Source organism: Mesoplodon mirus (assembly GCF_964341445.2).
Source record: "Mesoplodon mirus genome assembly, chromosome: 1".
NCBI lineage: Eukaryota > Metazoa > Chordata > Mammalia > Artiodactyla > Ziphiidae > Mesoplodon > Mesoplodon mirus.
The window spans coordinates 65,041,786-65,057,096 of NC_138976.1; positions in this window are offsets into that span (position 1 = coordinate 65,041,786).

A 15,311-nucleotide genomic window follows, 5' to 3' on the forward strand; every position below is an offset into this window, starting at 1 on the left:
CTCTCCCTCAGGAATAATATAGTTTTAAACATGGGTATTATTTTGGAAATGCAAGGGTAACACAAAATTAGAAAATATTTTAATATAGTTTATTATATTAATATATTTAAGGAGAAAAGTCATATGTTTAACTATCAAATAAAATAGTTAAAAAAATAAATCATGTTGCCAATACAGTAGACATGATGCTCTCATTCTGAAATTTGAATACAAATACCCTTTTAATTTCATTAAACCAAAAGTTAAACTAACATTAATTAGTAATCTCTATACACTTTGTACTATATCAGACAATTTTTCCATATATGGTACTTAATATTTACAACAAAATATTAATCATTTCTTTTCCTGTATCTTCAGCAGTTAAAGACATTATCCATATTCTTAGAAGTTGTAGAGCAAAAAATAGTAAGAAAAAATGCAGAAATCATATCAAATTTGGGAGCTGTTTTTTTTTTATAAGGCATATGACCAATATATTTACAGGAAAAGATAATTTGAAAAGTTCTGTGACAATTATATGGCCATTCTTTCCTCTGGTGGATTTTGGGCATGTCTCCAGCCACAGAGTAAGGATGAACCAGTGAGGTGGTGTTATAAGGTGTGAAGGAATGCTCATGGGATATTTTTTTTCTGCACAAGCTGCTCCATTTAACAGAGCCCCACTTTAAAATCAGTTCTGTCAGCTAGATACTCATACACAGAATAACAACTTGAAATAATATGTTATGGTATTGCAGAGCTGTTATAAGAGCCCCTAAGAATATTTCATGTGCACTGACCTCTCAAATAGCTTAGACTCTTATCATTTTTTTTTCTTCCTTATTTCACATCTCTTCCAGTGATACATATGGATAAACGGATTTCCTTTTGGTGCTAAGAATTAATGGCAAAGGTAGAAGAAGAAAATATAATAGGTTATATTACTGTCTAAAGCTTTGACAATATATTTATTATTATATATATACTTTATTATATTTTATTCAGTAGCATCTAATTCCTTTAGATGTGTGAATATCTACAAACATAAGGCATTTTGCTACCTATAATGCTTATGCACTTTCAAGATAATAAGTCAATTATAATTTTAATAAATTTAACTTGAAAATTATTTATAACTTAGAGAAAAAATGTTAAATATATTTTCCTCTTTTATTAAAAAAGCAATAAAACAATGTAGCATACAAAGGGAAAGAAACTGAAATCTTGGTTGTTTACAGCTTACCATTCCACTGGAGTTTTATTAAATGGATAAAATAGAAACTAAATTTTTTTAACTTGAAAAAAATATATAGGCTTTTATTTTCGTTTAAATAATGACTAGAAATCATAAAGTATAATCATTACTGGCTTAAAATAATTGACTCTAGTTCAGTTTGAGTCTTTTCCCCTTATTGCTTTAGAGTTTCAAGGAAATATAGATGTATTATGAGATTTGATCTAAGAATATTTTAAACTCCATTCCACAGGGGAGAGTACTAGATTTCTGCTTTGTATTTCTAAGGGTCCATGAGTGGATGGCATTGCATGAAACCACAGAAGTGGTCATAACTTCTTTTTTTTGAATTTTTGAATTTTATTTTATTTATTTTTTTATACAGCAGGTTCTTATTAGTCATCCATTTTATACACATCAGTGTATACATGTCAATCCTAATCGCCCAGTTCATCACACCCCCACCCCTGTCCCTCACCGCTTTCCCCCCTTGGTGTCCATACATTTGTTCTCTACATCTGTGTCTCTATTTCTGCCCTGCAAACTGGTTCATCTGTACCATTTTTCTAGGTTCCACATGTATGTGTTAATATATGATATTTGTTTTTCTCTTTCTGACTTACTTCACTCTGTATGACAGTCTCTAGATCCATCCATGTCTCTACAAATGACCCAATTTCATTCCTTTTTATGGCTGAGTAATATTCCATTGTATATATATACCACATCTTCTTTATCCATGTTTTTGTCAATGGGCATTTAAGTTGCTTCCATGACCTGACTATTGTAAATAGTGCTGCAGTGTGCACCCCAATGGTCATACCTTCTTAGAAATAAATGATTAAGGACTAACTGTATAACTAATCTCTTTTCATTTTGTAAAACCTTGCTTATACCAAAGGATGCTTCCCAGTATTTTTGTTGACTTATTTGTACAGTTACTGTAGTCTAGGGTGGTATGTCGTATAAGGAAGCACATGGCTGCAAAACCTCCTTTTAATCAGCTTACAGAATTTGCCCTTAAGTAAAATCAAAAAATAAATGATCAATGAGAAAAGTCACTCAAACCTTCCATAATTATCTTTATAGACTGATATTTATGCCTGAATCATATGTGTAATCTAAGTTTCATGATGATTAGTAGTTCTTTGATATTTTTCTTAGTTATTTACTTCATATTTTATTTATAAATATTCTTTCATTCCCAGCACTCACAGTTCCATATGCCTCAGTGACAAATTAATTTTTTTAGCAATATTCCAGCTTTTTTCTGAAAAAAAGAACGAAGGATAAGAACTAGCAGGCTTCTTTGGGGGGAGGGGAGACCCATAATTGTGTGAAGAGGAATTTGCTTTCTCTAAATCTATAGCCTTGACATACATATAATTTATTTTCCAGAAGATTGCCTCTATCTACTTTATTCTACAAGGACATTTTATAGTAGGATACTGTTATCCCAAATCCCTCAGATTTGGGATACAAATTAAATATGCATGCAACAGAAACTCTGGGAGAATTGTAAAGATTTATAGGTATAAATATGTTTTAACATCTTAAAAGGTTTTTTAAAAAAATAAAAATAGACCCTGTAAAACACTCATTTGATTATTTTTAAGGAAAAAACAGAACTTTTTACAATTATAAAAATTATATTGAATAGGAAGAAAGCCAAGGAGATGTAAAATCTACCGTTTAAAAAATGAAAAACATGATGCCTAGACCAATTCAGTGACTGTCCCAATCTTACAGAAAATTAGATTCCATTTAGGAGACTGGTGATACACCCTGCTTCCAAGCATTCATTGGTGTGATACACCCTGCTTCCAAGCATTCACTGGTGTGAGTTGATATACGTAAGTGTTTTGATAATTTTTTAAAAACGAAAATGGGAAAAGAGTTAGGGAAACCAATTTTGTGGAGGAAGGAGAACATAGGTGCACAGATGCTCAGAATGAAGAAAGGATAAATGAAAATAAAGAGACTGGTATGACATTTGTCCCTGCCTCTAAAAGAAATTGGTATTGAGCTCCCATGGGAAGAGAGGTTAAATTTTGAAACAACATAGCTCCACGCTCAAGAATGTTACAGATGCAGAGAAGAGGGTTGTTTTAACTGAAAAATAAAAATACATGTGTGTACATGAGAAAACCTTTCTGAAGTCCCAAAAATTACTGAGGATACAGTGGGAGATGGATGTTGAGTTTGGATATCATGTAGGACCATGCTAACAAACTAATGAGATTCAAATGTTGATGTTATTTGTACCCCCAAATGGTTGAAGCTAAAGACATTCATGTTATTTTTCTACAAAACAAAAAATGAATCTTGAAATTTCCAAAACTAAGGAAAATTATTATTGGCCTAAAATAAATAACACATATTTTCCTCTTCTTTTCTCTTTTTTAGAGTTCTGTGACTAGGGATTAGGCCTGAACACACAGATGATCACTATATGTTGTGAAATTTCTGGTTTGTTGTGCTTCACCTAAACTTTTTCACCCTTCATTTTTCACTCTTCCTCTTCAATCTTCCATTTCTAAAACACTTCTTTGACGTTTGTAAGCAATACACAAACATACTTACACTTACATAAAAGAGAAGGTGGGCTCCATGATGACAAAGGAGACATGATGGTCTGCTTTGCACATAACTCCATCACAGGTGCTAGAACAGAGCATGGTACTTAGTAGTACTGAATACATACTTGCTGAACAAATGAATGGAATAAAAACTACTACAAAGAAATAACAAATTGTCCTGAAAATTTTACTTAGAGTATTGTCTCTGAAGTTAAAAAAAAATATTGAATACATTTCTCTTCATAAAATTTAATGATTGTGTACAGCCTTGTGCCCAGAAGGTATTTAACAAAATGCTAAATTAATACATTTTCCACAGTATTTCAAGCTATAATTTTCTGCTGGATAAAGACAGTATGGTAAAGGAAATTAAATCAGTAATCAATAACTTTGTACTTAAAAATAATTAAAGCCCAGGACCAGATGGCTACACAGGTGAATTCTACAGACCATTTAAAGAATTATCAATCCTTCTCAAACTCTTTCATAAAGTAGAAAAGGGGAACATTTATAAGCACTGAGATCAGCATTACCCTGATATCAAAGGACAGAAAAAGATACCACAAGAAAACTTCAGGTGAATATACCTGATGAACATGGATGCAGATATCTTCAACAAAGTATTAGTAAACCCAATTCAGCAGCACATTAAGAGGATCATATAGCATGACCAAGTGTGATTTATCCCTGGGGTGCAAGAATGGTTCAGCATGTGCAAATCAATTAATATACCACACTAACAGAATGAAGAATTAAAATCACATTAGCTCAATAGATGCAGGAAAATTATTTGACAAAATTCAACACCTTATCATGATAAAAATTCTCAACAAATTTAGGTACAGGAGGAATTTGCTGCACCACAGTAAAGGCTATGTAGGAAACAGCCACATCTAACATCATATTCAATGGTGAAAAACTGAAAACTTTGTCTTTGAGATCTGGAACAAGGCAAGGATGCTCACTCTTTCTACTTCTCTTCAAACATTGTACTGGAAGTCCTAGCCAGAGCAGTTAGTCAAAAGAAGAATTTAAAAGGCATCCAAATTGAAAAGAAAGAAGTAAAATTATCTCTGTTTGCAGAATATATATATATATATATATATATATATATATATATATATGAAAAATCAACAGTCAACAAAATGAAGCGACAACCTACAGAATGGGAAAATAATATTTGCAAATCATATGTCTCGAAGGGTTTACTATCCAAAACATATAAAGAACTCATACAACTGAGTAGCAATCAATCAATCAATCAATCAATCAATGCCTTGATTAAAAAAAAGGGGGCAAAGGAACCAAGTACCCAGTTCTCCAAAGAAGACATGCAAATGGCCAACAGGTAAATGAAAAAAACTCAATATCACTAATCATCAGGGAAATGCAAATGAAACTGCAATGAAATGTCACCTCACACTTGTTAGAATAGCTTTTATTAAAAAAAAAAAGATAAATGTTATCTCACCAAGAAGATATGGAGAAAATGGAACTCTTGTATACTGTTAGTGGGTATATAAATTGGTTAAGCCAATATGGAAAACAATGTGGATGTTCCTCAAAAAACTAAAAATAGAACTACCATATGATTCAGCAATCCCCCTTTTTGGTGTGTATGCAAAGGAATTTAAATCAGGATCTTGTAGAGATATCTGTACTCTCATATTCATTAAAACATTATTTACAATAACCAAGACATGGAAGTAACCTAAACATCCATCATCGGGAGGAGTCGCTAAAGAAAATGTGGTATACACATACAATGAAATATTATTCAGCTTTAAAAAAAGAAGGAAATCTTATCATTTGCCACAATACAGATGAACCTAGAAGACATCCTAAGTGAAATAAGCCAGACATAGAAGGACAAGTATGATGCGGTACCACTTATATGAGCAATTTAAAATAGTAAAACTCATAGAAGCAAAGAGTGGAATGGTGGTTGCCAGAGGCTAGAGGAAGCAGAAAACAGGGAAGTATTAGTCAAAAAATACAAAGTTTCAGTTATATAAGACAAATAAGTCCTAGAGATCTACTGTACAGCACAGTGCCTATAGTTAATAATACTGTATTATATACTAAAAATTTTTCTATGAGTCTAGATCTCATGTTTGTTCTTATCACAAATAGTAATAATAATAAGACAGGAGAAAGCTTTCAGTGGTAATGAATAGGCTTATAGCTTAGATTGTGGTGATAATTTCATACCTGTCTACTTACCTCCAAACTCATCAAGTCGTATACTTAATTATTTTACAGCTTTTTGTGTGTCAGGGAAAAAAAATTATGTCAGCATGGAAATAGTATAAGATTTTGAGTCAAATAGAGCCAGGTTCAAATTTTTACCAATAGTCTGATCATAGGCAAATTATTAGCTTTGTGAATTCTCTATTTTTCTTTTGCAAAAAGGGAAAAATATTATCTTGCTCATGGTGGTTATGTTAGAATAAGATTGTTATACATATATACTGAGTTATTGCATAGAACAGAATCTGGCACCAATTAGTGTAATTGTTCTTTCTATCTGCTTTAAGTTAAGGGTTAATGTAGGTCACTGGCACATGGCTTCTGTCTATTGGTCATTTAAAGATGGGGAAGTCAGAGGGGGCATAGCAAGTTCTCCTATTTTCTTTGAATGGAGCCTAAATGCAAGCTAAGCTGTGGCTAGCTAATACACTCAGGTCACCTTTTCTTAAGTTGGTTCATATCTTAGCATTAGGTATCCTCCTCAACCATTGCTAAATAGGGGTATGGAAGGTGTAGCTATTACAGATACAACTGGTAAGTATATCATTACCAGTTCTGGGACCTGAATTATGTATAAATCATACAGTGGATCATAAGACTACAAGACTTCCATGCTTAATCCTATATGTGGTTCCTGTGAGCATTATGACTCTACTCAGTAGCTAATCTCTTTCTCAATCATGAGAATCAGTTCATCCTCTTCTATCAGAAAGAAAATTTTAGCATGTAAGCCCCCTTTTCTGGGGGAAAAAAAAAAACTTTTACTTTATGAAAAGGACACCAGCATGGTGACTCATTCTTTTGTCTCACTTGATTTACTGACTGGAGTGGGATATGCAATTGGATTTGTTTCTGGAATTTTACTCACATAAAAGAGTTTGGCTCTCTATTAATTAGGAGTTATAACTTGATGACTAAAAAAACCCAAACAAACAAACAAAAACCTCTATAGGAATCAGTTCTGTGATCTTTTCTTAGTTCATTGCATCCATTCAAAAAGGATACTGCCTCCACCCACTGTATGATCTGGTTAAATTACCTAGTAATACAGCTTCCATGTTATTCATTGAGTTTCAGTTCTCTGGGTGAACTATTATTTTTCTGATTATTCATTTCCTAGAAAAGAGACTAACCCCCCCCACTCTGAAATATATTCTTTAAAGTCCATTCATTCCAAGCAATTCCTACATTTAGCATGGATTCCAATACAGTAAAAGCCAGTTGAATTCATTTAGCTAAAGACATATTTATTGTAACAAATAAAACATTTTAAATCTTCTGTTAGAAATAAGAAAACTCACACATGCTGTATTTAGAATGGGCAAAATGCTCTTATATGATTAAACCCAAGCACTCGTTGTTCTAAATTATATAGCTATAACATCTATAATGTTTGGGAGAAGAAAAAAATAGTGATTCCTATATTGGAGAGAGTATTTAGGAAAAAGTCAAGAATAAGGTCTAAAGAGGAAAAATGGTATATTTACTCAATTTTTTCCCAGTAATGCAACACAGAGTTCCCACTGAGCTTTGGAAGTAGTTTGGAGCATTAAAAGGAGCTGTAATCATTCATATGGCACCCTCCAGAGAGGTCATTTCTCATATATGACTGCCCAATAAATGAAGGTGCATATTCTGGACATCTGGGGCCAGCTTGATTTTTTTTTTTTTTCTTCTTTGCTTGCCTGAGAAGTTTCTAGACAGTATTAGCTATTGTGGATAAAAATGGAATTCTTCACTTCTGTAATATAGAGATATTTTCTCTGTGACTCTGACCTCTCAGGTCTTTCCTTTATTGCTCCAAACCGCAGCCATAGATTTAGTCCTAAGGAGGTCTGCTTTTCCTGGCATTAGTATCTATGGGATGGATGACAGTATGCTGTGACTTTTTATGCCAACAGACCACTCTCTTCTCTGTACTATTGTAGATTTTTCTCTCAAGAAGTAGTGCAGCTTTGAAGACTACTGGAGATCGTGGCATCAACCAACAAGCATTGCTACCTCGAGGAAGTAAGGTATGCATACAAATTTGAATTTCCTTATTTCCTATTGCAAAATTGAGAAGGGAAATTTTCTTGATTGAGTTAAAACATCAGGGGTTTCTGTGTATTTCAGTGTGAGATTCCTTGCTTTCCTGATATTTGGTTTTGCCATTGGTTGGAAGATAATCTTAGAATCTAAAATACTCCAAGTATCTTTTGCTTTGCTTATATGCCTCTAAAGTATCATTTTCACCATTCACTGTCCTTGGACAAGCCACAGAAACAGAGCCTCAGATAATCATTCAATACTGGGTGCTAATAATAATGTTTTTTTCCATATAAAATCAAGATGATGATCAGATAATAATATTTTATGTGAAAATTGTAATGAGCTCTAACACTTAATGTAACTTTCTATTAACTATCAGATGTACTCAGACTTTCAGTTTTCTCTACTGAGGATAGCTCCTCGAGATAGGGCTCAACCCAGGCTATTAGGTTTGGTTAGTAATTGCTAGCTTTTATGCTGAAACTTGTTCCTCTTTTTCTTCAAAAATTGGAGAAGCCTCTACTTACAACTTTATTCCACTTTACAAAAAATGATAACTAAATCTCTGGGATAAATGCCACAGGAGAGAATAAGTAAAGATTATTTTTTAAATCCCCTGAGGGCTCAAAAGATTAGAATTACTATGAATCCAACATTCCTTCCCTTACTGGCAGCGGTGGGGGGGAGAGAAGACAACAAGAGCAACAATGATGACATTGTTAACAACAAACACAAAATGACATTATCATACAGGCATTGAAGACATATCTGAGAAAACTATATACTACTTTCTTGGAAGGTTTCAAAATTTATGAACACTCTATATCAAGTGAGAAAAAAAACTCACTTGTTCCTACAAAAACTATGCCCTGAAAAGGGGGAGAAATGCTAAGTCTTTTGAGAGAAAAAAAAAAAGTATAGTGTGTACTTAAAAAGAGAAACAGAGAGAGGAGGAAAGAAGGAAGGAAAAGAAAACAGACATGATACTTTCAATACATGGTAAAAGTTCTTTTCACTTTCTTCACCATATGTTAGCAGTCTTTGCTTCTCCTTCACAACATTTGACACTTATAATTATCCAGTCACTTATAATTAATCGGAGTAATTTGTCCTTTGGCTTCCCCACCAAAGGGTAAACTTCATGAGAGTATGGACTATATTTGCTTACACATTGTACCATCTCTTTGCCACAGTGTGAAATATACAGCTGGAGGATATCCAGTAAATATTTGTTGACTAAATCTGTCTGACTAATAGGGTTGTTTGGGAGATCAAAAGAGATATGTACAGGAAAGTTCTTTGTAAACAGTAAATGAATGATAGCTTGATAACTTTATTGTATATGTGGGTAGGGACAGATGACAAATGAGATAATGTTTTAAGGAAATGCTATAAAAATATATAGGTAAAACCCCAGTGTAAACATGAGAAGATATATTTCAAGATTTAGCAGTGTATTATGATTTCAAGGTTAATAATAGTTTTCACTTTAAGACTACAAATTCAAAATACGTATTGCCCAGTGATGTTAATTATCTGCCTGTTTTACCTAATCCCTCAGTAGGTTAGCTGTTTTTCCTCTTTTACTTAGTCATGACACACTTAGCTAAAAATGAGCAAAAGACTTACTACACGCCTGTGGAGAACAAGATTGCTTTTAATGGATTGCTTCTTTTGAAATGGGAAATAGAGACATGAAGCAAAATCAGAAAAGAAACACTTTAGGACAAATTTAGGGTTGACTTATCTCCCTGATTCATATACCTACATACACATACCTAATGTGCATACTCATCAGAGAAGTAAATCAAGTTGACTATCTCACAGTATATCTTACATCTATAATATTGGTCCAGAAATATTAATAGTATAAATTTCTTCATGGTAGAAAACGTTTTACTTTGCTGCACTCAAAGACCATTTACTTATTGTATCAAAACTGTAATGAAAACACCTGGGAACTTATGAGGGAGGAAATATGAAATCTGTTTTTTTCTTTTTATCTTAACTTTTTACAAATATTAAAATAGTTTTATACTGATAGTATTTGTTGCAACATTTCTCATTTTCTCTCAGACTGAGTCAGAAGGTATTAGACACCAAGTAGAATAGAAACTCCCCTTTATGTGGGAACTTTGGTGAAATGTTACATTTTTGGGTTGCTTACCAAACCAGCTTTGGTATTGCCGTTCAGATCAAGGAGACCTACTTCAATGTCTATTTCTAGGCTATGTTCCATGGTGTTCATTCTTGCCAGTGAGTTGTACCAAAAACCAGCCAGTAGTACAAGCCCTAGAATACGGCCCTCATTCTCAAGGATAACAAAAAGGGGAAAAGGACGTTTGTGTAAGCCAACTAATGAGTGGAAGTCGACTATACTCTGGTTTGGAAGATTAATGTAGAATGAAAAAAGACCAATATCTTCTCTTCCAGTTGCCAGGGGCAACCACAGTCTTTTTTCTATACTTAGCTTTTATGTACAAAGTTATTCTACCAAAAAATGACATGTATTAACTAATTAGTTTTCCTAATTTTTATGCATGTACCAACATAGTTGAATCACAAAAACAAAACATGGAAAAAAGACCAAGGAAAAAAAACAACAAAGAGACAAATCAACTTTTATTAAGTTCAAATGAGAAAAAAATGTAATACTTAAAAATGCATACCTGGGCTTCCCTGGTGGCGCAGTGGTTGAGAGTCCGCCTGCAGATGCAGGGGACACGGGTTCGTGCCCCGGTCCAGGAAGATTCCACATGCCGCGGAGCAACTGGGCCCGTGAGCCATGGCCGCTGAGCCTGCGCGTCCGGAGCCTGTGCTCCGCAACGGGAGAGGCCACAACAGTGAGAGGCCCACGTACCGCCAAAAAAAAAAAAAAAAAAAAAAATTGCATACCTCCTTTGTAAAACTACAAAGGAAAGTAACAGTTACCTCTAGTTGGGAGAGAGGGATTGGATCAGGAAGGGACTTCTGGGATGCTGTCAATCTTCGATTTCCTGACCTGCATGTTGGTTACATGGGCTTTGGTATATAATCACTAATTAAACTACTCTGAATTTATGCTGTATGCATTTGTCTGTATGTGTGTTACTTCACATTAGAAAGTTTGATTGATTGTGAAATCAATCTAGAAATTTTGTTTAAACAAAATTTCATTAAATTTTTAATGAATGAAAAATTTCACCACTCTCAAAAACTATAAGAGGTGACAAACTTCTAGTCAGTAAATGCAATCCATTTGACATAGGTAACTAACTACATAGAGACATATGTATGGTTGCACTTACACAGAGCTACAGTGTTTGGGGATTAGAAGAGGAACACACTCAGCCTGATGTTAATGAGTGGATGATTCCTCTGTTCCAAGTATCTACAATATTCAAATCCATTGTTTTTGTTTGTTTGTTTGTTTTCCCCTCAGTTTTATTGAGATATAATCGACATAACTTTATAATGTTAAGGTGTATAACATAATGATTTGATCTCTGTAAATCCATTGATTTAGCTAGTGGCTAGAAAAGACTTGGACCTCTGTGACAGTTCAGACGTTTACAAATAAGGAGAATATACTGAGGAATAATGGTAGCAGAAAGGGAGAGGGAGAGAGAAAGAAAGAAAGAGCATCTTTCTAAAATCATTTTACCCTCGTACATTGGGCCTTGTGACCTGAAAATAAATCTGCCAACTTACATTTAGAAGTACATATTGATATTCCGGTGACTATGCTTCATTCATCTATTGACCCAGCCTAACACACATGCACATATACACACACATATATGTGTGTGTATATATAGTTATATGTCATGTTTATTTATAGGAAACTCATTGGGAAAGGAGAGACAGGTAGTCTGGAGGTTAATAAATCCAGTGGGAAGCTAAAATTTAATTGATTTCCAATGTGGAGGACATTGCTGTGTATAATTTAGAGCTATAAATATTCATGTTTTTTAGTTACCTATTCATGTTTAAAGTTTTATGGAGGATAAACAATGCTTCATCTGTATATTCCCAGAGCATAATTGGTGTTACCCACTGACAGCCAGAGAATGTGAGCCAAAGCAAGCAGGTGATTTTTTTCCCGGCAAACGAGGGTATGTCACCACCAGGAATATTGTTAAACAAAATTTCAAATGAATCTCACTTAGCAGTTCATATCTTCCTAGTTCCCTTCTGCTCCACCATTACATACATCCATTACATACCCAAACTTCTTTGTTGTTCTCAATTTCTCCTAGTCTCCTTCAAAAGATTGCCAATAATTTATCTCATAAGTCCCATTTCACAGACTTTAAATTTATATGCTATTATCTGGTTAGAAAAACTAATTGTCAAGTAGCCAATAATTAACTTTTTCATTTCTCCTGCCTCAATTTCCTTAGTTTCTGACTAGTGCACCTACCATTTGCTCTGCACTTACCTTAACCTCTTATCCCACGTATCCCACTTTATCTCAGAAAAATGCAGACATGAGAAAAGTATTACAGATATGTTAACCTGACCTTCATCTAAATCTGGTAGGCAGCAATTCTTGAACTGTGTTCCACAAGACATTAATATCCCGTGATAGATTAGCAGATATTCTCCAAATTAAAAACAAATATTCTTCAAAGTAAAATTAGTCATATGCACAGTGACATATTAAAATATAATTGATAAATAAAAATCTCCAGAAGCACCTATTAAAATCACTTAGGACTCCAGAGGTAAATGGACTATAGCTTCAAGATACAGGAAAATTTTTATTTATCCTTCCTCTTATGATGATGCTTATGTAGTCCCATTCCTGGCCATCGAGATCACAATGGTGGGTACAACCTGTCCTTGGGGCAATCCTGGCTGGTTGTTCAATGCTGGCCACTGGGTTTCATGTTGGGCTCTGGGTTATGGCTCAGTGGCCTTGCAGGTCTTCTGCTCTTCTGTCTGTATTCAGTGCATGCCTGGTTTATGACTGAATGCTCAGCAGACCCCTAAGTTTCCTTGACAGATTCATTATCCAGTTTACAGTGATTTTTAATTCTGATTTTAGGGTTTACCTTACACATACACATATTCACAAATATAATGAAATCCAAATAACATTCTGGACGCATCATTTTAGACTCTTTATTCTTTTTATATTTCTAAAGGTGCTTTAAAGAACTACTGAATTGATATTATTGAAAATTGCTTTAAGAATCAGTTAAGTAATATCTGCACATATACGTTACCTAAGAGGTTCATAACATGTCTTCGCTTTGGCTATTAGATATTTTTTCAATTAAAAGTCCAATGTTCTAAATAATTGGGCTTCTATACAAGTGAGGTGTATAAACTCTGCCTCACAAACCATATCCAGGACAGGTTTTCAGACAGGATTATAAGAAATTTCCTCTAGATAATATAATATTACTAAAAGGTCAAGACTTCTTTTCTAATTGTCTGAAGTTTCCACAACTTTGGGCCAAGACACACTCTCTAGATGAGTCCCTTGAAAAGCAAGAAAGGATGAAAAGCAAGAAAGATAAGACTATCTCTTTAATGTTAAACACTAGGAACAATACTATCTACTTCCATAGTGCTTTTTAATTTTCATAGTGCTATCCATATGTAAAGAAGAGGTCTCTGCTTAATAGATGAGGAATCAGACACAAGAACAATTAAGTAACTCAGCTACGATAACTCTCATGTTACCGTCAGGGTTTGAAAACAGCTACTCTAATCCAAATTCCTAGTTTTTAAAAAATCCAACACCCAACTGACCAAGGCTGGGTACATTATATATGCCTGTGATTTTTTAAATTAGAAGTGAGAGGGCTTCCCTGGTGGCGCAGTGGTTGAGAGTCCACCTGCCGATGCAGGGGACACGGGTTCGTGCCCCGGTCCGGGAAGATCCCATATGCCACGGAGTGGCTGGGCCCGTGAGCCAAGGCCGCTGAGCCTGTGCATCCGGAGCCTGTGCTCCGCAACGGGAGAGGCCACAACAGTGGGAGGCCCGTGTACCGCAAAAAAAAACCCAAAAAATATAAACCACCATTAAGCTATAATCACTGTAACCATTTTGGCTTTATTCTTTTAGCTGTTTACTCTTTCTTTGTGTATGTGTGTGTGTGTACCTTAATAACGATTATTATATGAAATACATATTGTTTAGACTACATGTGTGTGTTAGAGATGTACTTAACAAATTTTTATATGCCATTCTTCTTTTGCTCCGCATACCATTAAATACAGCTGTAAAAGGAAAACTTGAGATCTTCCTTAACTGTCCACAGGAGGGCATCAGAGTTCTCTTCATAAATCCAAACATTAGTGCTTTTCTCTGACATTTATGCTCTAGACTTTTAAAGCAGAAAGTTTCAGATCTGAAGATATGAGTATTCATAACATCTTTATTACGGTTGGTCCTCATATCTCCATTTTGATGCTAATTCTCAGTGTAGTTACATGGGTGAATAATCAGCACAGCACTAAGAGGAAGTATAAAACTTGGCCTGAGCAAGTTTGCATAAATGTGAGGTTTAAAGCATACTAAATGCCAGGAGAGGAAAATATAGTTTTCTGATTTTCTGGCAGGGGTACCAGTAACTTACTTGAAGATTGGATGTTTAACTGAGCATATAAATTCAGCTACAGATAGTGGCCAGGAGCAGCTGAATAATTCACATGAAGCAAGTTTACATCAGAGTAAGTCAGTAGCATGCATTGCTTTTTTAAAGTTATGCTTATTCTCAAGGAGACAATATCTAGTTTCCTCAATATTCAAGGGCTGTACAAACACAGGTATGAATAGACACTTTCTCAGAACAATCAAAAGCAAACTTGATCTCAACTTCCAAGGCATACTCCAGATGTAAGAAATGGGGACAAAATACTCTTTCCAAGTTTCAAGTAGGAATAAAAAATGTCTAAATATCTGGATCCCAGGTCTCTTGTAGTTATAGTGCAGATCAGGTGCATGACCAGGCATTCAGGTAGCTGCTTTGCTTTTCCAGAAGGCTATATGATACTGAGTGAAGCCCTAAGTTGGGAATGTGTGAAAGTTGAGCTTTCATTCTGGATACTTTGCTAACTGCATATGTGATTTGAGGCAAGCATTTTAATTAACCTCTGTCTTAGATGTTTTTTTCTCATTTTAAAACTTAATAGGTGGAAACATATGGTCTTTAGGAAACCTTCAGCCTCTCATGTTTTATGAGTATATTTCTATTTTCATTAATGTTTCCAAAACTCAATGTTTTAATTAAAAAACAATT